Source organism: Nannospalax galili, unplaced genomic scaffold (genome assembly GCF_000622305.1).
Source record: "Nannospalax galili isolate Female #2095 unplaced genomic scaffold, S.galili_v1.0 scaffold578, whole genome shotgun sequence".
NCBI lineage: Eukaryota > Metazoa > Chordata > Mammalia > Rodentia > Spalacidae > Nannospalax > Nannospalax galili.
In genome coordinates, this window is record NW_008342282.1 from 467,090 (window position 1) to 489,765 (window position 22,676).

The following is a 22,676-nucleotide window of genomic DNA, read 5'->3' on the forward strand; positions in this document are numbered from 1 at the left end:
TTAGAATAAAATGAAAAATTATTTTACAATTTATTGTTAACACTGGAACAATTTTATGAAGTTTATTTCTGACTTGCTTAACTAATTTTTTTAGTACAGAAAGTTAATATTTAAACTCAACATTTCAGTGGTTATTCAGTATTTTCTTAAAATTTATTTTGGAAGATAGCCAAAACTATTTCCTTTACCAGAAGAAACACTTAATATGATGTTTATCTGTTAGATTTTCTGTTGAGTTTTTAGATTGGTACAGGGTCTGAAAATTCTTTCATTACTGGAAATGCCGAATTACTTTCTTTTAAAAGTGGAGATTGAATACCACCTATTGGTCAACCTGGAGTATTTTAACTTGTGAATTCAGCAAAAAGCTATTAAAATATTACTTTTCTTAATTGGGTTTGTTTTTTTTTTAAATTTCTGTCACAATAGAATTACTGTGTCTAAAATATATTTGTTATTAAATTCCTGAGAATGCTGTTGTTGTAAATTATATAATTATTCACACTTATTACCTTTTCTGCTTTGTTTCCCTAGTGAAATATAAATTGACCTTTGAAAGGTGAAAGGTCTTAACTCTTTCTTAAGGATAAACTTTATTAACGAAGTTGTTAAGAGATCATTATTTGTCATATGTGATTATACACTTACACTTACTCAATTACTGTTTTTTAACAATTTTTAAAATATTTTATTTATTTTTATTTTATGTGTATGAATGTATTGCCTGCATGTATGTGAGTGTACCCATGTTGTGCAAAGATACGGAGGTCAGAAGAGGGCTTTGGATTCCCCTGGAACTGAAGTTAAGGACGGTTTGTAGCTGCCATGTGGGTGCTGGGAATCGAACCCAGGTCCTCTGCAAGAGCAGTCAGTGCTCTTAACTGCTGAGCCATCTCTCCAGCCCCATCAATTACTGTTTTATTATATATCCATTTCCAAATGATGCTAGATAAAATTTGTAAGAAAATGAGATAGCTTTTTCCTGCCTTAATATCAAAATTTAAAAATAAATTACATAATTTTTGAGCAACAGTGAATTCTTTTGTTAAAAATAATTTTAATTATGTACTTTTTATAATCTTGAGCTTCTGTATTGAATATACTGTTTTGTTTATAATAACTTAAAATTCAACTAGATATTAATAAAATGGCATTGATTTTAAAATAGCGATTTTAATAATAGATATTAATAAATTTTAATTTGTATTAAGATTGTGTTAAATTTTTTTAGAATCATATAAAAATAAGTCAAGTTATATTTGGTGATCTCAAAGATATTAAAAGTATATCTTCTTTAAGACTAGGTATAGAAGGCATCTGGTACTTTCTATTCTGACATCAAAGTGAGTGCTATAGCTGTATCAAAGTCTTAACCTTCATATATTAGTAATATACAGTAAATAAATCAGTGCTTTTGGGTTTTAGGGAGGTTGATATTTTTATTTTAGGTCTTTCTGAATATAAATCATTCAATGCTGTATTATTAGTGGTAGTTTTAGCAAAATAAATAGTGTAAATAAGACAAAAGAAACAAGCTTAAGGAACTTACATTGGTATTTTTATTTCATAACAAAAATTTACTTATTTTTAGTATAAAAATCAAGACTTACACTAACAGCTATATTGTTTTAAGTCATAACTCCTATCTTGTTTTTCTCCATACCTACTTTATTTTCTTTTTTATGTTAGTCCTTTTATGGTGTCATTACATCTCAGTATTTTAAGCTAGACACCTGAGACTTCCTCTTGATTTTTCCCTGTCTCTCTTCTTGCCCCTAAAAGTGCAACTTCTTAGTTTGTGAGATGACTCTTCATCTTCTCTCTCTCCTCAGTGGTACCCTACTTTAACCTTCTTCATCCGTTACTACTAAGGAGTGCCTCTGGACTATTACTGCCACCTGTCTCTATCTCTTTCCTAGTTCACCATATCTTCAGTAATGTTTACTGTCATTATTTTTACTTTTGTTTATTTTGAGACAGAGCCTCTGTATGTAACCCTGGCTGGCCTGGAACTCCTTTGTAGATCAGGCTGGCCTCAGGCTCACAGACATCTGCTTGCCACTGCCACCAAGTGCAGGAATCAAAGGTTTGCACCACCATGCCTGACCTAAAGTTCTTTTGGTTTTGCTTTACTTTTCTACTGAAACACTTAGGTAGTCATATTAAAGATTTTCCTTTTGGTCTCCATCACTTGCCCACCACACAGGTGAACACTTAGGACAGCACTCCTTGGGGTGCGATAATCTGATTCCAGTCTACCTTTCTGGCTTTCTTTTCCCCTCCCTCTTCCCACTTTGAGGCCTGAGATACAGGCCAAATGGGAAGTCATTTTAAGAGTTAATCATACTGGTTTGATATCTGCTAAGAATTGGATGACATTACGAGGTCTCATCATCAGAAGTCTTGTTCATTATACGTGTATAGATGGATATGAGTTCCCCGTGACTTTAAATGTGTGTTTTTTGTTTCTTTTTCAGTTTAATTTTTGAATTCCAAATTCTAGGGATAGTCCTTGAAATACAAGTCAAGTGCTTATTTAATTTTCTAATAAAGAGCTTGGGCTCTGAAGCAAGATTTCTTGTGCTAAAATTGCATCTCATTTATATTCTGTCTTCAAGCAGTTTACAGATTCCTCAGCCCCTCAGGTTTCTTTTCAGTAAAATGCAGATTATAATAGAACCTACTTCAGAGGATCATTGTGAGGGTTAAGTGTATTTATGTATGTTACATGTTTAGACTGTAGTAAATGTTATTATCTTCCATATTTTAAAAATAATAAAGCAGGGGCTGGAGAGATGGCTCAGCAGTTAAGAGTACTGGCTGTTCTTGCATAGGACCCAGCATCCACATGGCAGCTAACAACCATCTGTAACTCCAGTTCCAGGGGATTGGACTCCCTCATCTGACCTCTGTGGGCATTGCCCAACACGGGTGCACTTAAATACATGCAGGCAATATACTCATACGCATAAAAATAAATAATAAAGCAATAGTTTAATCAATGCTATGTTAAAATTTTAGGACATACTTAAATATGGCACAAGGTTTTAAAGATTGTCTTTTCAGCAATGTATCACATATGTTAATTTGAAATCTTTGTGTGAAGATCATCTTACTTAAGTCTGGAATTGAGTTGTCAAAGAATATATTCAGTAAATATGTATGCATATATAAGATTTTTTCAGAGTTGATACTGGTTTGTGTTACAGTAATGTCACTAAATAACTGTTGACACCTCAGAATTTTTGGAATATAGAGAAACACTATTAAAAATACAATGGGGTGGGGTAGACGCACGTCAAGTGGTGGGCTAGAGGCTGACACGGTACACTTGGGGTGGCCCCTGGTTTCCCTGGCAGCCCTGGTTCTGCTGCTTTGGATGGTCCCAGGGCCCATGGGCAGTGGAGCAATGTGTGCGTCATCACCAGTGAGTACTGGACGTCACTGCTGGAGGGAGAGTGGATGATTGAACTTTATGCTCCGTGTTGCTCTGCTTATCAAAATCTTCAACCAGAATGGGAAAGTTTTGCTGAATGGGGAGAAGATCTTGAGGTTAAAGTTACAAAAATAGATGTCTCAGAGCAGGCAGGACTGAGTGGATGATTTATTATAATGGCTCTTCCTTCTGTTTATCATTGTAAAGATGGTGAGTTTAGGTACTATCTGGGCTCAGGGATTAAGAAGGACTTCATAACTTTGTAAGTGAAGAAGAATGGAAGCGTTGAACCTGTTTCATCATGGTTTGGTCCACATTCTGTTCTGATGCCTACCATGTCAGCACTGTTTCAGATGTCTGTACACCGGGACTTCTCATGACTGTTTTGTTCATGACCTTGGATTACCAGCTTGGGGCTCATGCTTGGTTTTTGCTTTTGCAACCATGGTTTCTGGACTGTTAGTAGGACTTTTTATGATATTTGTAGCAGATTGCTTTTGTCCTTCAAAAAGACACAAAACAGACAAGTCACTCATCAAAAAAAAAAAAAAAAAATCAGAATTTTCTCAGCCTTTGAAAAAAGTAGAGGAGGAACAAGAGGCTGATGAAGAAGGAAGATGTTTTGGAAAGGAAACAGAAAATAAAGAAGGAACAAGCAAAGATACTCCACAGAATGCCACAGACAGCGTTGTGTGGGCCCATGATTGACCACAGAGAAATCCTAATTTTTACAGATATCTTAATATTACAATTTTGACAAAACAGAAGATGGATCATCTGTTTTGAAGTGAACTGTGACTTGTTTATATATACAGTCTAGATTGTCATTAGATTGAAAGCTTTCATTTCAAAAATAAAAGCAGTTAGATGTAACAGTTTGAATATGATTTAGGAATATTATGATGGTTTGAACAGTTTAGTTTCAGAAGATCTGGGGCCAAGTAGTAAAATTTGTGTTTATATTTAGTAATAACCTGTTCATGTCTGAGATAAAAATGCCTTTCCCAAGATTAGAGTATTTAAGAAAACTGCTATAGAGAGAAAGATTTATCATTTCATACCATTTTTCTCAGTTTCACTATGTGAAAAAGGAACATATTTCCAGTAGAGAGAACTATGCCTTTTGTTTCAAGGTGTTTGTACTTCTTTGATAATGCTGAGCTTTAGAGTATAGTCCAAAATTTCCTAATAGTTTTTAGATTGTACAACTAATACAATTACCTTAATCACAGTTTCTTTCTACACTTTGTATTTAGGATTTGCTGCTGAGTTAGGAAGTTTGTATGAGTCCATGGCATTTTCTTAATTCGTCTGAAGGTTTATTATCTGTTCTGGTCTCTTATCCACTGTAGGGTTGATTTGTTTTTAATTTGTCATGTATTACATTACATTCTTAAACAAGATATTAACAATATTACTGTTATGTTTACTGTTGACAAACAGTACTTTTTTGTTGTTTTAAGCTGAAGTTTACCGAGAACCATCAAACTGGACTGTTTACTTGAGAATCTACAAATGTGGCTATGCATTCCAATTTTACACTAATTGTTGAGTGTTCTTGAATTTTTCTTTGCTTTTTTCCCTTTAATATGAAGGTAGAAATTCCTTGATGTGGAAGAGCTCTGCTATTTTTTATTTCAGAAATTCAAAGCTTAATTTGTATAAAATGAATTTTGCATTCTACTCAAGAAACATCTGCTCTGTTTTCAGCATATCGTTGTCCTCATATGGACTGCTCAATTCATTTTATAGTCAGCCTATTGTTTTGTATTCTAAAATCATACCTATCTTAAAGACAAATTTCATAATCAGTTGTCTTCACTGTTAGTATTGTGCATTTTCACAAGTAGATATCAGCAAGATGAAATACCTAGATTGCATCTTACAGCAAGGGAAGAGTATGACAGAGGACATCTTAGCTTCAGGAGAGGAAAAACCAAATCCTAAATACTCAGAATGAGTCATCAACCTTTATGTAGTAGGTGGCTTCTATAATGCCCTCACCTTGTCATGTTCTGCAATATGAATTCCTTAACCTTTCAGCATCATATTGTATCGTATCGTATCGTATCGTATAACAGTTTTCTTTATAGGTTTCTCCTTTATAATACTAACGTGCTGTCAGAGTTTGGATGTGTAGTTTTGTGGTGGCTTAGAAAAATATTCTGAGCACAAAATAAATGTTTCTAAGCACGTTGGAAAAAAATACAACGTGGAAGAATGGCTCAGCCATTAAGATCACTTGCTATTGCAGAGGATCTGGATTCAGTTCCCACCGACATGGTGCCTGAAACCATCTGTAACTCCAGTTTACAGGATCCGATGTCCTTTTTTGACCTCCATGAGCATTGTATAACGCAGGTGCACTTACATCATTTAGGCAATACATTCACACACACATAAAAAAGCAATATAAGAAATTGGCACTTTATGGATTATTAAATTTCAAAATTAAGACAGTGTAAGTTTTTATGTGAACTGAAGTTCCTGAAAAGAGCCACACTTGTGTTAACGATCCTAGAAGGCTGGTTATCTGAGTAGAACTTCCATGATTATGGAGAACCGAAATGAACAGGTCTGGAGCCGGATTATCTAGGGCTGTCTTTAACCTTTCTATTCATGGCCCACCTCTGTGTTTGAACTTACATCCTTCTCTGTGACAATTAGTTAAATCTTTTTGGAATGTGCAAACAGACCCCTGGCTTCCCTCAGTCTGAAGGCTTGGAATGTCATTGGGCAATATCTGAAGCCTACAGACTTCCCATTTTCCTCTAACCCACCTACTTGATATTCCACCCTATGTTTGTTTGTTTTTTGTTTTTTTTTTTTTTTTTTTTGGTCTTTTTGAGACAGGGTTTCCCTTGTAGCCCCAGCTGTCCTGGAACTCACTATGTAGACCAGGTTGGCCTTGAACTCACAAAGATCTGCCTGCCTCTGCCTCCCAAGTGCTGGGATTAAAGGCATGTGCCACCACACCCAGCTTCCAACCTATGTATTTTAAAATTACCTTGATTTATGCCCTTTTTTTAAACAGAAAAATTCATTTTTAATGCAATTGACATTAAGATGTTTACACATGTGTTTCCAATATCTATATATCTGATTATTACTAGCGATAGTCGGTTACCTTCTGAGCTCCTTGGCATCTGAGCATGGATATAAAGTCATCAGGTAGATTTCAATGGTAATGTTTTTCACATCTACTAATTATTAAGGAGCAAATGACCTTTATGACCTTTTTGTTTTGTTACTATTAAAACTTCATTAAACAGGTGTTCTGAATCTATATCGCGAGTGACGGTTACTGATATTTAGCCCCAGAATAAACTATCTCTTATGCTCTCTTTGAGATGAGGACTCTGTTTCTGTGACAGCATTTTTTCCTTTAGATTAACTGTAGTATCAATGAATAGGTTCAAAGTACACCTTTATGACCTTTTTGTTTTGTTACTATTAAAACTTCATTAAACAGGTGTTCTGAATCTATATCGCGAGTGACGGTTACTGATATTTAGCCCCAGAATAAACTATCTCTTATGCTCTCTTTGAGATGAGGACTCTGTTTCTGTGACAGCATTTTTTCCTTTAGATTAACTGTAGTATCAATGAATAGGTTCAAAGTACAACTGTGAGATGTCTGAACTAAGCCCACAACAAGGCTTACTGAAGAAGCTGAGTTCCTTGGGATTGACAGGGCAATGTTCCCTCATTGCATGTCATTTGTTCAGGTTTTCTATGTCTTCATCATTCAATTGCGACAGATTAGAACTTTGTTTATTCTAAATTTTCCAATTTGTTGTTGTATAGCTGTTCTGGTAGTCTCTATGATCTTACATACTTCTGTTACCAGTTGTAAATATCTCATTTAAAAAATTATTTTTATGTGTATGAGTGTATTTCCTGCATATATGTACGTGTATCTGTGTCATGCATTGCCCACAGAGGTGAGAAGTTGTCACATCACTTGGAACTAGGGTTGGGAACATTTGTTAGCTGCCATGTTGGTGCTGGGAATCAAACCCAGGTCCTCTGCAAGAGCAGTCAGTGCTCTTAACTGCTGAGCCATCTTTCCAGCCTAAATATCTCATTTTTTGTCTTTGTTATATTTGTTTGGCTCTGTCAATTCTGAAGTACTTCTTAATTGGGTTTTGAGTCTTTGTTTCCTTCTACTCTGGCCTTTTTTTCCCTCCTCTGTTTTTCTTATTTTACTAGTTTTGGGCCTGGTTTGCTCTTGCTTTTCTCATATTATTTGAAATCATTTATTTATTTATTATTTATTTTTTAATTTCTCAAGTGTAGGCGCTGTTTCTACAAACTTTCCTTTTAGTACACCTTTTACTGTGTCCCACAGGTTTTGGTGTGCTGCCTTTTCATGTTCATTTGCTCCAAGAAATTTTGAAATTTCCCTTTCAAATTCTTAATGGACGTATTGTCAATCAAGAGAGTGTTGCTTAAATTTGATTTATTTTTATAGTATTAATCTTTTGTGTCAATTTCTGCTTCTATTTCCATTGTGGTTATGATGGTCTGCGCCATGAGACTTATTTTGTGATCTGACATGCAGCATGATCTGCCATGAAGAATGTTTCATTATATTGTGGAGAATAACATTCTTTTGCATTTTTTTAATGAAAACTGCAATAAATACATCCTAGAGTCATTTGGTTCATATTGTAGTTGAACTCTGCTATTTCTTTGTTGACTTTTGTTTGGATGATCTGTCCCTTGATGAAAGTGGGTGTTGAAGTCTGCATTAGTTACTTTACTTGTTGCTGAGAGAAAATATCTGCGTGACCAAAGCAATGTAAGGGAGGGTTTACTTTGGCTAACATGGGGGAAGTCATGGCAGCAGGAACTTGAGGCCGCTCCTCACGTTCCATCTGCAGTCAGGCAGCAGAGAGTGATGAATGCTTGCACTCAGCTTATTTTTCTCCTTTTCATTCAGTCTCTCAGCTTGTAGAATGTTGCCACCCATAGGGGGCAGGTCTTCTCAGAGGTGTGCCCAGAGCCTCTTCTGTTTGGTCATTTTATTTATTGCTTTTTTAACTTTAATATTTCTGATTGGCTCTATTTTTATCTCTTTTTACTGAATATATTTTTTAAAATCATGAATTGTCTTTTACATCATTGATCTGAATGTGTTCTTTTGTATGTCAGCAAATTTCTTCTGTATCATTCTTTCCAATTCTTTTTCAGGCAGTTCACCAATTTCCTTTTCTTTGGGGTCTTTTTCCTGCTTCTCATGTTCCTGTGTTGATATTCTTGCGTATGAGAAGTCATTACTGATGCCGTTCATAAAGTGGTGGCTTTTATAGTGAAAGACTTTCTGTTGGAGATGTGTTTTAAGTTGTTGTTTGTGTATCTGCACATTTAAATTTTATTTTATGCCTTATATTGATTCTAACTCCCTGAAAGTTCTGTGCTTAAAGATTATTATTATATTATTATTATTTTGATCTTTTTAAGACAAGGTCTCCCTGTAGCCCCAGCTGGCCTGGAACTCACTATGAAGACCAGTCTGGCCTCGAAGTCACAGAGATCTGTCTGCTTCTCCCTCCCATGTGCTGGGACTCAGGGCGTGCGACATCACACCTGGCTGAAGATAATTAAATTTTAAGGAAATAAACTACAGATAAACTGGAAGTATTCTGAGATTATTTTTAGGAATAAAATTTTGCTTTTTCTTGGTTTGAAAATACCTTTTAATTTGTAGATTCACCATTTTTTAGATTAAAAGGCTTTCAATGAATTTTAAATGAAGAGCCCAATTAAAATTGGTGTAAAATACAATGGAGTAGTACTGCTCAGCCACAAAAGACCATTATAATAACATGGCTGGAGCTAGGGAACATTATCTGGAATAAAACAAACCAGACAAAGATATCATTCAGCCCTGTAGAAGTATGGATAGAGTATTGATCTCTAGAGATGGAGGAACAGTAGAGGAAGAAAGAAACTGAAGGGAACTGGTCAGGGTATGGGGGACAAGGGGGCTCAGGAGAACTGAAGATGAGTGATGGGCATGATCAGTGCGCAGCATATGCATGTGTAGAAATAGCACATTAAATCTGTACAATCATTATATGTTAAGAATTATACTGAAAATTAGGATTAGAAGACAGACTCTGTAAACACGTTAGTTTTAAATACAAATTAGTATTACAGCATTTCTCTTTATATCATTGGAAGATGTAATGTTCCCTAACAAGAAATATTTTAAACTATCAATAATATGCATAGTTTTAGACTAAGAGAGTGAAAGAGTACAAATACACCATTTGTTTTCTAGGGTTTAATAAATATGCTGTTTGGGTATTTCTAATAAAATATTATTTAGAAGGAAAAATACATTAATAGAGGATTAAATGTGATTCTGTAATTGTAAGGATGATTCAAAGAACATTACAACATTGCTTTAGTCTTGGAAGTTTACAGAACAATTTTTTTGCATCACCTAGTTTATAAAGAAAAATCAATGTGTGATCCAGGTGAAGAGTAGAAAATGAAACAGTAGGTTCAGACTTGTGGAGGCATTTAGAGAGCAGATGTGGGAAGAGGAGGCCAGAACATAAGAGTGACTGAAGGTACAGGGTATAGAGGCTTTTGGAATGTTGTGCTAAGAATTTTATCCTTTAAGCACTGTGGAGGCATTAAAGACGTTTGAGCTGATGAAGAACATTAACCCACTTACCCATTTACAGTTTTAGAAACTAATTTTGCTTATTCTCCGATAGATCAGTTTAATAGATCACTGTAGTAGCATAGGAAAGAAGTGATAACTGTTGGAAGGAAAGCAGCAGTGTAGAGAGTACACAGATAATATAAAGGAAGCAGAGTCAACAGATCTTGAGATTAATTGCATGTCGGGGCTCAGAGTGCTTTTCACAATGCTAGGATGGACTGCAGTCACAAACTTATTCGAGGTGTTTGAGAACATACACTTAGCCAAGGAGATAGAGATTTAGAAGTTAGAATTCTACTACCAAACTTACATATCAAGTTAATTTAAAAAATTTTAATGGCCTTCTACAAATAGGTAACTGAATGAGTTGAGAAAAAGAATGTGGAATGTAGATTTCAGAAGGTTTGGAAAAAGTAAATGCTTGTGTGCATTTCTACATATATACATATTAAGTCTGTTTCATGTTTTATGTAAACTAGGATTCATTTCTTTTGCCAGTAAATTTCAGTCCCTGGTCACAAGGCTTTTAGGATCAGTGGACTAGAGGGAATGGAGAAGGTTTTCTATTGAATGTGATTTTTTTCTTTCTTTTGGTGTGGGCAATTGAGAGTTGAATACAATCAGACTATAAGTTGGTGAGAATTATTGTTATGATATTTCCATTTATATTTATTTCAAGATTGTAGAAATGGGGTTCTAATATTCAGTAATTGAACATATTATATGCATTATAAAATATGAATGTAGGTTCCACTTGCTCTGTTTTTGCCAGAACAATTTAAATCTGTTCTTTACTATTTAATTAAAATTTTATTATGTGTGTGTGTGTGTGTGTGTGTGTGCGCATCCATGCCACGATGGGCATAAGTGGGGTCATGGGAAGCTTCGGGGAGTCAGTTCTCTCCTACCACGTGGCTTCTGAGGAATGAACTCAGGTCATCAGTCTTGCTGGCAAGCATCTTTACCCATGGAGCCTTTTCTGCAGCTCTCTTTATTATTTTAAGTGCATATGTATTATTAGTCTTTTACTTGGGTATTTTTAGGTTTAATTTAATTTTAAAATTATGTTATATGCTAGCATAAAAGAAAACAAGATTAAACATTTTAACAGTATTTATATTGCCATATATTTTGAGATTATTCAATGTAATAACAGTTTGCAGAATACAACTGAAATACCATCTCCAATAACACTCCCCTAATAAAGTATGAACAAATAATTTGCCAGACCTTTATAGGAAAGTTATGTCACTATTGAGAGATGTAAGTTCTAAATAAATGGAGAGAGGTACTATCTTTGAGGTAGGAAGACATCATGAGTAGGAATTCTCTCAAAATCCATTTAGTTCAGTGCAGTTCCAATCAAACTCTCTAGTACTATTTTAACATTTGATATGGGTGCTTGGAGGTATAACTCACTGATACAGTACTTCTTAGCATGCACAAGGCCTGAGGATTGCTCCCCAGCAAAACACACACACATACACACACACACACACACACACACACACACACCAAAAAAAAAAAAAAAAAAAAAAAGACATGCGTCAAATAGTTTCCAAGAATGTTAGAGTTACCCTACTGTAATGTAATAATAAGCTAGTGTGATACTGACATGGGTGACACTCTGCTTTCTTAGAAGTGCTTCCTAACTCCTTTTTGTGTACAATGGTAGCACAGCCATTCTGACCTATGTGTACTAACATTTCACTTGCTAGCATTGCCAGTACTGTATCTTTATTGTTATCACTGTACCGAATTTGTACAATGTAATCTTAGATATGTTATTAGTAATGGGTCACTACAGAAAATCTTGCCAATTAGACTGCCATGCCACATTGCCAGATTACATCCTGTTTCAGAGGTTCTAAGGGATTTATGGGCATGGTATTTAAGGTGCCAGTGTCTCATAAAAAAATGTTTCTTCGTTTCACTTATCTGAAAGTAAATTTTTCTTACTATGAATTTGCATAGCATTTGTTTTTATCTTTCTGTGAACATTTTTCAGAGGAACACAGATGTGTTCACAGCCTGTCCTTCCAATTTTTCCATTTTGAAGGTAGTAGCACCAGGAGTTACCAAGTGTTGATTACTTACTTTATGTCACATGATAGTTGCATTAAGGACATTATCCTGATCCTTAGGGAGTCCCTCAGAACAATTACTGTTATTCAGTCCTATGTATATTTTTATGTGGAGCAGCAAAGGGCTTTTGTAATTGAGACAGCTGTTCTTTGATTATCAACTATTAGGTCAAGGAATAGATGCAACATCATAATCCAAGGCACTTTTTAGTATATGTTCAGTGAAGAGAAATTGAAAAAGGAATAATAACACATCAAGCATATACTATGTACTGAGTGCTTTACACACATTATATAATTTAATCCACAAAATAACAGTTGTATATTTTTTCTTCCATTATGCGAAAATGAAGGCCAAGACTCAGTCATTTTTTCCATAGTGCTATTACCAGTTCAGGTTTGCTGAGCTTCAAGGTCTACTCAACCTCTCTGTTTTGATTTTCTGCTTTTAAACTTTCTATGAATGACATCAAGAGTGAATTTAACATTCTGCAATTTTCATGTTTTGTTCATTCTTTTGTAAGTTTCTTTTAATATGGATTGACTTACATCTTCTACTTCATTTAGTTAATTTAAAATTTTTCTTAAAGCAGGAAGTGTACATAGTTTCAAAAGTCCGAATATACTAGGCTCAATGAAGAGAAGCCCTGTCCATTCATTCCTTAGTTCATTCCACAGAGACATGTACTTTCCACTTTCTGGTTTTCCTTTCTTCTCCACTCCTCCCATTGCACATTGCCATTTTCTGACTTTTAAAGCTTAATTAACAAATGCCTTTTTTTTACTATAAAAGAAAACAATTTAGCAATCTCTTTCCTTTTTCCTGTTTTTTTTTTTTTCTTACCTTTTCTCTCCCCATTTTTCTAATGTTTTTATAGCCACATGTAACTATGCACACATTGTAGCAGAGTTTTACGGTGTACTCTGTTTGGTGTTTTTCCCCCTTGTTGTCTTGTTTTTATTTATTTTCAGTGGGAGAGTTAACTCATTTTTTTTTCTCCTTTTTTTGTGCTAATTACTAATTTTTATTCCTAACTCTAATAGAACCCTGTACTCTTTATTACGGCTAAACTCTAGTGAGTAGGTTTTTCTTTTCTTTGTGACCTTTCTCTGGTGACTTGAGCCCTCCTGCTTCTTTAGACTTCCTTTTTCTTCTTTCTGTGTCATCTCCCTGTTAGTCCTTGTGTCCTGTGTTCCTCCTATTTGTCTTTTGTGTTGTTGTCTCCAGTAGCTTCTTGAGAAGAAATGCACAGAAGTCACACTCCATTCCAGAGAGTTTGATGTAAACTGACAAGTCTGTGTTAATTCTTCGGGAAATCCAGTCATGTCTTGTTTTCACAATACCCTGTAGTTTTTAAAAACAATTTTTTTTTCTTCATTCTGAATTGAAGTTTTTCAGGAGAAGAAGTATGGTGAACCACTAGTTTATCGAAAAAATTTCAGTTAATGTTGTCAAAGATTTCAGGTTAGTTGAGTTTACTAAGTGATAGACAGTCAGCTTTGGAGACGATGTAGTTAATGCAGTTCCTTATATGTACAATGACATTTATTCTAAGTGACACTGGTCTAAATGAAAATATCTAAATTGTAGCCTTTAAAAGCAAGTATAGTCATATTCTCATATAAGTATGTCTAAGGTGCAGTCTAAATACAGATTAAATGAGAAAAAAATCTTTTCCAATTGTCTCTGCAGAAAAAAAATTCTAGGTCGTTAATATTGGCTTATGCAGCTTGTAAGTGAAAGCTGTTTCTGACTCTGCAGAGAAATCTTTTTATATAAATAACTTCCCATAAATCATTTCAAAATGTCTGAGGGCCTGAGTAATAACTTTTTTTCTTCAGCAGTCTGCAAATGACATCTTAGTCATTAACTACTTCAGGATAAAAGCATTTTGCCAACATCGAGCCTCACTCAAAGTTTTTACTCGTTTAGATTGGCATATGCTGTTTATAGCATTGTGTTCAACTTCTTAGATATCTTTTTTTCCCCTCCATAGTAAGAAATTTTACTGCTAGTTAGCTTGTCAGAGATCATTATAAATAGGTGGATAAAAATCCTGGTGGTAGATTGTAGTGTTTTATTCTAAGCATTATTGATCCGTAAAGACTTGGAATACATTATTCAAAGGCTGTCATTGTTAGAAAGGACCGAGGAAGGATTAAGAAACTACATTGACAGAAGTCATCATTTTAATGACAGGCAATTTAGTTTGAGGTAACTGAAGCAAGGAAAAATGCAATCAATCATCACAGCAAGGATTTTCACAAATGTTTACCAGTCTGTAATGAATGCTGTACATATCATCAAGGTCATCTGATAGCTCCTCTGAATGTAATGTTTTCATAGTCTGACAAAGCAGGTATTTAACATTACCGTGTCATTTCCTAAGTTTTAGTACAATGAAAGCAGTGAAATTTAAAGGATCAAAAAGTTGGGAAACCCAAGAAAAATCCATGGAATTCCTCTAACATTTGATTTCATACTCAGACACATTGTCCCCGATAGAGGTAATTTCCTCAGTATCTGGCATATGACTATCCCTGAAAGATAATTTTATATCTAATAGCATTTGCTTGTTTTCTTGTGATTAAGTTTGAATACAGCACTAAAAATTTTGTGTTTAGCATCTCTTCCTAGTGCTTTCTTGTGTTCTGTATATGTAGCGTGTGCATTCTTTTCTACCAAGATCCTCCACCCACCGTACATCTGGGATCATGAGTAGGGAGGAATGCTGGGAGATTGCAGTTAGCCAAGACAGTGCTGTCAGAACCTCTGGTTGAGTCTTTAAAGGTAGTTTTGAGTTAAAAGCCAGACTCTGTTACTGGGTGGGTGATTTTATTGAGATTTAAGTTCCTTTCTCTACTTCCTTATCTGGGAGAGGGGGACAATAATATTAAAATAACCCTATATGGTGGTTGTGATGATCAATTTCATAAAATTGGAAGGGGCCTTTTATTTCTTAACAGTAGTTTGCACTTTAGAAATAGTTTATTAACCCTTCTCTGTCTCTCCTGAGTGATTGCAAAGAAGGTGCAACCTTTGACCTTTCTGGTGGTGATAGTGGTTGGTGGATGACAGCCATGACTGTTTTATGTTTCATTGGAAGAATAGTTAGGCAACTCATAGAGTGCTTACCAGAGGCCAAAGTAAAGGTACCTAAAGGTAAAAATCGAGGCATTGAAACATTGTTTTATTAAATTCATGAAAATATTTTATCTTGACGTATTAAAATCCTGAGGCTCCTGAGGAAGGCACAAGAGGCTGGGGATGAGAGACCAGCAGACGGAACAACAAAAACAAATCCTGTCTGAAAAATTCCATACTGAAACCTGATTTTTTTTTTTTTTTGGTATGCTACTAAAAATCCCTTGAGCTGTTTGACTAAGTGGTTTATTGGAGTCTTTTGCAACATATGAGGAATTACTTATCAAAGCTCACCATAGTCTTGGGTGAGGGTAGTGTCCTTGTCAGTACTATGAGTTACACATTTGTATTTCAGTCAGCATTCATGAAAAATTCCAGGTCATTAAAATGATTGTGTGTGTGTGTGGAGGGTGTATTGAGGTTTGAGTTGGCAGTGGTGGAGGAAATATTAGTGAAGAGCTCTGGTTCAGGGGTTATATAGATTTGAGCTTAAATTTTTGCTTAGTTGCTTCCATATGAGAATTTGAGCACTTAGTAATCTCTGCTCTTCATTTTCCTTATTTGTATAACTAGGATAAGACTATTACCCACATTTGGGTTTCTGTTTTCAATTAAATATTATAGACCAAAAATTCTTATACAAAGTGCTTAATATTAACTGTTAACTGTGATTCCTTTTTCATACCATACTCTGTATGGATTACAGAGGTATGCACACACATAGATATTTCAGTTTATTTATATTGTGACGTTTTAGTTAGGTCATATGTGAGAGAAAATCAAAAGAATATTGATTTCATCCTGAATGAATTCAGACTCTGCTCCTGGGAGAGTGGGTAATTTGTTAGAAAAATCATAGCTAACATTTATGTTCCATACCTATTACCAATATATTGGCTCATTTAATCTTTATTATGACCTTATAAAGTCCATATTGTTGAAGAAACTGAGGCACAGAGAGGCTAATTTGCTCCAGGTCACAAAGGTAGTAGATGGAGTAACTAGAAATCCTTGTTTGGAGGATCTTTGAAGAGTTATTATTTGTACTTCCTCTCTAGTTCTTTTGCCAAGTAGAAGAACTTTTTTTTACCTACTGAGTGAAAGGAAATTAAATATTAAGATGTCATAAGTAGATACACAGAGAAACCTTGCATTCACAAGTAAGTCTCTCTGACATGCTACTCTGAGTGTTTCATAGCTTGTCAGGTGTCTCCCAACTCAACAGATTGTATAGCAGCTCACAGGTATGTTCTCATGTAGTTGGCTGTAATCATAGCCTCTCTCATGGCAGAGACCCATCCTTTGTAGTGCAGGCCTACAGGACCTTCGCGTTATCAATCTAGAGTGTGAGTTCGTGGTGCAGTGAGTAAAGAGAACTCTTAAACAGTTTTGCCAGGTGTTAGAAGCTCACATGTGAACTTAACGTGTGAGTGTGTCTGTGTGTGTCTGTGTGTGTCTCTGTGTATGCGTGTATGCCCTTACTTCTGCCAGATTACGCAGCTGATGGAAAAAGAACATTAAAGCATAAGGGAACCCAGTAACTTCCTTTTCAAAATGTCTTAAGTTTGGAACATGCTCTTTGCTCCATTTCTGTTCTCCTACCTGCAGTGTTTATCTTTTCTAGACAAGTTTAGTGCTTGAAGCTTAGAATGGGATTGCTAAATGTGTGATGAATAAATAAAATGAATAGATAAAAAGAATGTTCTTTTTAGCTTATAGCTTTCTTAACTCAAAATCTGTCAGGTGTTGAGTGAAGAGTGGAAGAAACTGCCACACATGAATGTGATTTGGACCTTTGTAGGATTAATAGAGAAACTGGCCCTTTAAGAGAGAGAGGCCTAGAGAGCTCCAGGCTTTGCAGTTTATTGCACAGGTTGGTGGGTGATTTCTTTTTCATGATTTCTTAGGTTTATGTACTAATTGCACAAATCATTGTCTCTCCTGTTGCTAGCTCCCTTTTTTAACTGTCTTTATTCATCTAGTCATTTGTCTCAATCAGTTTTCTCTTTAATGGTATTATTGAGAATGGAGGTACATTGTTCACATAGGAGGGAGGGAGAGAGGTGAATGGTTATTGTAAATACACTTTGAGGGTGAATTTCAAGAATCTCTTAGTATTAATTTTGTATAATTTTCCTCATATTACAAAGGAAAATGAATAAATAATTTAATATTAACACAGAAGTTTATAAATATTTCATTCTGAGAGGGAAAATGTTCAATTGTGTTTATTTTAAAAATTATGACTAATGAGGTTCTCTTTCTTTAATCTTCCTAGATAAATTGTCTTGAAAAAATATCTTAAAAAGTAACTTACAACTCTAGCTCTTTCATTACTGTATGTGCTAAAGGTACAGATACGTGAAGGGAATAGCCTCTTCTCAATGTAACACTCCAGTAGATTGCAGGGGGCTGTCCCTTTTTTTTTTTGGTAGAGTCTGACAATTTTTCAGTATTTAAGGCTCATTTCTCATTTTTGTGAATATCTACTATTCTCTTAAAATGTAGTTCTGGTGCTGGAGAGATGGCTCAGCGGTTAAGAACACTAGCTGTTCTTGTAGAAGACCAGGGTTTGAATCCCAGTACCCACATGGCAGCTAACAACTGTCTGTAATTCCAGCCCAGGGGATGCGACAGCCACTTAGTGACCTCCACGGGCATTGCAAGACATGGGTGCACTGACCTACATGCAGGCAACACACGCATACACATAAAATAAAAATAAAAAAAAAAAAAGTAGTTCTTCATGTGGTTACCTGTCTGTCATCCCTCCTTTTTAACCTCTCACAGGTGTCTTCCACATGCTCAGGAGTGGGTTATTTCTTTAATGCCTTTTAATACATGTTTGAAAACTCAATTCCAAAGTTGTTGAGGAGACCTCTTAACTTGGAAATGGTTTTTTTTTTTTTTTTTTTTTTTGAGACAGGGTCTCCCTGTAGCCCCAGCTGTCCTGGAGCTCACTATATAGACCAGGCTGGCCTCGAACTCACAGAGATCTGCCTGCCTCTGCCTCCCAAGTGCTGGGATTAAAGGCGAGCGTCACCATGCCTGGCTATTTTTAAAGTTTTTTATGCGTGTGAGCGTTTTGCTTGCCTGTAAGTGTACTTGTGCCATGCAATGCCTGTGGAGGTCAACTCTGTATGGAGGGATTACTTTTCATTGATATTTGTGGTAACAGTAGGGGAAATGTATTTCATTGTCATAACTAAGTTTATATGGTATTCCCAGTAAAAAGGACGTTGGTAAATACAAAAACCTCTTATGTGAAACATTTCCGTTAACATTGTTACTTGTATATTTGTTTTGTGGCAGTACTCTCGATGCCAGGAATTCCAAGATCAGTAATATATAGTAGCCCTCTTTGGGGGAGAATTTATAGTTTGTTTTGGAGGTAGGAGAAGGGCAGAGAGACACCATACTTACACTTTAAGTATAAAGTTGCTTAATCCAAGATTTTCCAAAGAATGTGCAGTGAGAATTCTTCATTCATGTAAAGTTTAATGGTCATATGGGACATTGATGGCATAAAAATGAAATTAAGCAAGGACATTTGCACATTTTTTCATCTGTCTCCAGTATTGCCAAGCTGTGGTGGAGTTGTCTTTGTGTACATTTTCATTATGTTCTTGAAGTTATATCAAGACCTAACTCAAGACCTATCTAAAAAGGCAATGGTCTCAGTGCTTTTGCTTTGATCACGGATCTCCTCTAAAGTTAAAAACTCAAGTCATGGGTGCTGGAGAGATGATCAGTGGATAAGAGCACTGGCTGCTCTAGCAGAGGATCCAGTTCAGTTCCTAGCACTCATATAGCAGCTAACAACTGTCTGTAAATCCAGTTCCAAGGGATCCATTGTCCTCTTCTGATCTCTGCAGGCATTGCACACATGTGATACACTTACATACATGTAGGCAAAACACTCATAAACAAAATGAGAATAAATAATAATAAATTATATTTAAAAAACTCTGAGGTCATGACTGTGTAAGGAAAGAATGAAGGGATTAAGAGCTTACCACTTAGTCTCATGCCAGCTCAAATCAGAAAAAAATGCCAGCATAGACATGAGGTGGGTATGAAGCTCCAACCCCATCTAAGGAAACTGTGGTAATACATGGCTACTGGGAGGGGCAGTCTCTCTCAAGGACGGGACTCTTAGTAGGTTAGCCATGCTCCAGTGGATGGACCCACACTGAAGGATATTTGGGGGCACAAATTAGACTCTCTAGGCCTTATTATAATTATAATAGAATACATTAAATTGGGTGGGGGCAATAAGGGGAAATTAGGACAGGGGATGAGATCTAAATACTATCAAATTATATTGTAAGAAAATTGCAAAAATTCAAAAAAACCAAAAACTTACCACCTGAAAGTATGCTACTTTGGCTTAACTATTTTGAGTTAAAGGCACTTGAAAAAGACCAGGTGCAAGAAGATCACTAGTTTTTTCCTTCTTAAAAGCAGGAAATAAAATTCCCACATGACAGGTGTCCTCTGGTTATCAAAAGGAAAATGTGATTCTGAGCAAGGATGGGAATTTGAGACTGAGGAAAATCTGTGCAAACAAACCTCATTATACCAACCTTTATTTTCCCAGTCACTTTTCAGGATTACTCTAGCTGAAGCCCCTTTGCTTTGTCACATTTTCATAATTTTCTGCTTGTTTTAGTCTATTTGCTGCTGCTACAGCATGAAACCACAGACTAGGAGAATTTTAAACAGTAGAAGTAATGTGTGCCAGCACCTATGGAGGGTCTTTGTGCTGCTTCACCGTGTGACAGACGGACAAGCAGCTATGTGTGAATTAGAGAGGGAGGACTAAAGGAGGACACCTTCATAACTAATGCTTACTTGTGCTGATGCATTGCTCTGTAAGTAGAGCTCCCTCATGATCTCATCATCTCTTAAAGGCTCAACTTCTTCATACCTTTATGGCAGTTACTTACAGCATAAGTTTTGGGAGGGGCCTTTCAGTAATATTACTGTTCTCGTGTATCAGTGCTCAATTATATGCCTTTGTATTTTCAATAAGAGGATTCCTGTACTTCTCTGAGTTAATGAGTGCAAGAGTTCTATCATGTCCAGAAGACACTGTTTTGCTCTGGTCCTTCCTGACCGCTGACTCTTTACAATCTTTTACCCACTTTTCCACATAATCTCTGAGCCTTGGGACAGGTGGTGTGATATTGCTGTTTCATTTGTGGCTGAACACTTCACAGTCATTTTTTTCTCTGTGCTTTGACAAGTTGTGATTTACTATGTTAACTGCTGTCCACTGCATAAAGGAACTTCTCTGACAAAATTAATCTGAGAGCTGCACTAATTTGTGGACAGAGCAATATGAATTTAGAGGACAATTTGATGCTATGTCCATTTAGCAAAATAATAGTACGTTTACCCTGGGGAGTATGAGCTCCACAACAGTGGATTCTTGGCAGGTTTTAGAGTACCAGGCATGGATTTCTTCCTATGAAGTGGGCATGAAATCCAATCAGAAAGTGGTTGGTTGCTTCTGTAACATTTGTGTCCCTGTTGCAACCCATGTGCATTTCTTGCCATGCTGGTCATTATTGTCACTCACAGAGTTCATACCTGGGTAAGCCTGTTGATGACTCCCTGTGCCTTCACAATCCTCAACAGCCTGCATAGGACTTTCTATTACTATGAAACTTAGCGAGTAGGAAGGAAACTATTCTGTTCAGTACCATCTTGATTTCTCCATGTCCTATGGCCAAAGTGTGTGGTGGCTTTAGCAGCAGAGTCTTATCATCAAGCTCTAGTGGGCATCTGAGAGCGGGGACAGTAGTGGTTGGTTTTAGTGGTCTCCAGAACACCCTGACAACAACTCCAGGAGAGGTATCCCACACCTGGCACTGGACTTTGTATTTGGCAACCTGTATCCTCTGGAATGAATATTATCCTCAGTATAGAGTAACTCTAATTAACCTTTTATATGAAAAAAATGTATATGAAACTCGTAAACTATGACTTTTCCTTTATGGCTTTTTCAAACATCATTAGTGTTAGTTATCCTTCTCACTCTCACCCTCTCCTCTTGCCCTACCTTCCTATCCTTGCACAAGACCTGCAGTAGATCAAGCTATTGAAATTCCAGCATGGTGTTGAGAGGGACTCATAAGCCCTCACCCCTAACAAAGGAGCTAGTAATAGATGATGTTTTTTAGGGGAGGGAGAGTCATTTTTCTTTTTCTACAAATTTTATTATTTTTTATTTTTATGTGTATGACTGTATTGACTGCATGTGTGTAAGTGCACCTGTGTTGTGCAGTGCCCGTGGAAGACAGAAGACGGCATCAAATTCCCTGGAACTGGAGTTACAGGCAGTCATTAACTGCCATGTGGGTGCTGGGGAAAAAAAAAACCCAGGTCTTCTGCAAGAGCAGCCAGTGCTCTTAACCACTGAACCATCTCTCCAGCCCAAAGAGAGTCAGTTTTCTCAAAGGGTGTGGCCCTGGTAGGTTCACCATTTTCTAATGGATGACACCATTTCTATGACTGTTTTGGCAACACAAATTGGAATCAGTGAACTATAAAGACAAAAAAGCAGACAGAAAGTTGGGTGGGTGATCAAGGTTGGTGGGTGGATCTTGGAGATGTGAGGGGTAAATATAATCAAAATACACTGTGTGCATATATAGAATTCTCAAAAAACATTAAAAAAAGAAGGTTCCTATAGCACATAAAACTTTTGTTAAATAAATTTGCATGCTTTTTTCCTATGGATCCTACCTTATATCAACTTATTTCTCATACTTCACTGAAAAATTTTTCGGAGAGGAGTGCTAAAATTTTCCCCTCAAGAATACACTCTAAGATAATTTATGATAAATTTTAATGTTCCTTAATAAAGACCTATTAAAAAGTGTATAATAACTATAATCAACTTCTTTGAGTAGTGTTTATGTATCTATAAAGAAAATGCCTTTTTCCTCTACCCTAGCCATTTTTTCAGGGCTTATATTCTAGCTTTTTTTTGTGTGTATCAAATACTTAAAAATATATTCAACATAGTTCTGACTGAAGAGCTTATCAGTGAAGGAGTGAAGAATCAGGCATTTTACAGTGCGCCAAGTAGCTGATGCATCTCTGGATGAAAACACCAGAATTTATATAACCTAAAGTTCTGCTCCTTTTCTGATAACGTTGAACCAGAGTCATTTCATAGTTAGAGATCTGCCTTTAGGTCTTATACACTGAGATAAAATGCTTCAAAAATAAGAAAGGGAAAGTGTTAGGTGAAGTGAGGTATATAAGCCATGGCATAAACACACACACACACACACACACACACACACACACACACAC

At 36.0% G+C, this 22,676-nt stretch overlaps 1 protein-coding gene and 1 pseudogene across 1 annotated transcript in view; both read left to right on the top strand.

The window, feature by feature from the left end:
* The window catches only part of Fbxl17 (F-box and leucine rich repeat protein 17), a 479,631-nt gene that overhangs the window by 78,477 nt on the left and 378,478 nt on the right, over positions 1–22,676 (top strand).
* On the top strand, positions 3,278–4,161 carry LOC103738187 (annotated as a pseudogene).